The sequence below is a fragment of the Saimiri boliviensis genome, chromosome 13 (assembly GCF_048565385.1).
Source record: "Saimiri boliviensis isolate mSaiBol1 chromosome 13, mSaiBol1.pri, whole genome shotgun sequence".
Classification (NCBI taxonomy): Eukaryota; Metazoa; Chordata; class Mammalia; order Primates; family Cebidae; genus Saimiri; species Saimiri boliviensis.
This window is the reverse complement of record NC_133461.1, coordinates 114,165,360-114,167,703: the sequence shown is the minus strand read 5'-3', so window position 1 is coordinate 114,167,703 and position 2,344 is coordinate 114,165,360.

Here is a 2,344-nt window from a genome sequence, read left to right as displayed (position 1 = left end):
TGTGTTGCTTTGGAAAATACAAATACAACCGTTAGCTGTATCTCGGAAAATAATACAAATACACCTCCACGTTGTGTAATTTTCAAAAACACAAATACAACCCTTAGCTGTATCTCAGAACATAATACAAATACACACACAAGCTCTGTTATTTTCAAAAATACAAATACATCCCTTAGCTGTATCGTGGAAAATAATACAAACACACCCCCAAGTTTTGTTATTTTCAAAAATACAAATACATCCCTTAGCTGTATCTTGGAAAACAATACAAACACACCCCCAAACTCTGGTATTTTCAAAAATACAAATAAAACCCTGAGCTGTATCTCGGAAAATAATACAAATACACAACCAAGCTGTGTTATTTTCAAAAATACAAATACAACCCTGTGCTGTATCTCGGAAAATAATACCAATACACCACCAAGCTGTGTTATTTTAAAAAATACAAATACAACCCATAGCTGTATCTTGGAAAATAATTCAAATACACCCCGAAGCTGTGTTATTTTCAAAAATACAAATACAACCCTGAGCTTTATCTCAGATAATAATAGAAATACACCCCCAAGCAGATTTATTTTCAAAAATACAAATACAACCTTGAGCTGTATCTCGGAAAATAATGCAAAAACACCCCAAAGCTGTGTTATTTTCAAAAATACAAATACAACCCTTTGCTGTATCTCGGAAAATAATAAAAATACACCCCCAAGCTCTGTTATTTTCAAAAATACAAATGCAACCCACAGCTGTATCTCGGAAAATAATACAAATACACACCAAAGCTGTGTTATTTTCAACAATACAAATACAGCCCTTATCTGTATCTCAGAAAATAATACAAATACACCCCCAATCTCGTTTATTTTCAAAAATACAAATACAACCCTTAGCTGTATCTCGGAAAATAATACAAATACACCCACAAGCTGTGTTGTTTTGCAAAATACAAATACAACCCTTAGCTCTATCTCGGAAAATAATACAAATACACCCCCAAGCTGTGTTATTTTCAAAAATAAATATACAACCCATAGCTGTATCTTGAAAAATAATACAAATACACCCCCAAGGTGTGTTATTTTCCAAAAGACAAATACATCCCTGAGCTGTATCTCGGAAAATAATACAAATACACAACCAACCTGTGTTATTTTCAAAAATACAAATACAACCCATAGAAGTATCTCGGAAAATAATACAAATACACCCCCAATCTGTGATATTTTCAAAAATACAAATACAACCCTTAGCTGTATCTCTGAAAATAATACAAATACACCCCCAAGCTATGTTATTTTCCAAAATACAAATACAACCCTTAGCTGTATCTCGGAAAATAATACAAATACACCCCCAAGCTGTGTTATTTTCCAAAATACATATACAACCCTGAGCTGTAACGTGGAAAATAATTCAAATACACCCCCAAGCTGTGTTATTTTCAAAAATACAAATACAAACCTTAGCTGTATATGGGAAAATAATACAAATACACCCCCAAGCTGTGTCATTTTAAAAAATACAAATACAACCCAGGGCTGTATCTCGGAAAATAATACAAAAACACCGCAAGCTGTGTTATTTTCCAAAATACAAATACAAACCTTAGCTGTATCTGGGAAAATAATACAAATACCCTCCCAAGCTGTGTTATTTTCAAAAATACATATACAAACCTTAGCTGTATCTGGGAAAATAATACAAATACACCCCCAAGCTGTATTATTTTCAAAAATAAAAATAAAACCCATAGCAGTATCTCGGAAAATAATACAAATACACCCCCAATCTGTGTTATTTTCAAAAATACAAATACAACCCTTAGCTGTATCTCGGAAAATAGTATAAATTCACACTCAAGCTGCGTTACTTTCAAAAATACAAATAAAAACCTTAGCTGCATCTCGGAAAATAATACAAATACACCCCAAGCTGTGTTATTTTCAAAAATACAAATGCAACCCTTAGCTGTATCTCGGAAAATAATACAAATACACCCTAATGCTGCGTTATTTTCTAAAATACAAATACAACCCTGAGCTGTATCTCGGAAAATAATACAAATACACCCCCAGGCTGCGTTATTTTCCAAAGTACAAATACAACCCTGAGCTGCATCCTGAAAAATAATACAAATACACCCCCAAGCTGTGTTATGTTCAAAAATACAAATACAAACCTTAGCTGTATCTGGGAAAATAATACCAATACACCCCCAAGCTGTGTTATTTTCAAAAACACAAATACAAACCTTAGCTGTATCTCTGAAAATAATACAAATACACCCCAAATCTGTGTTATTTTTAAAAATACAAATGCAACCCTTAGCTATATC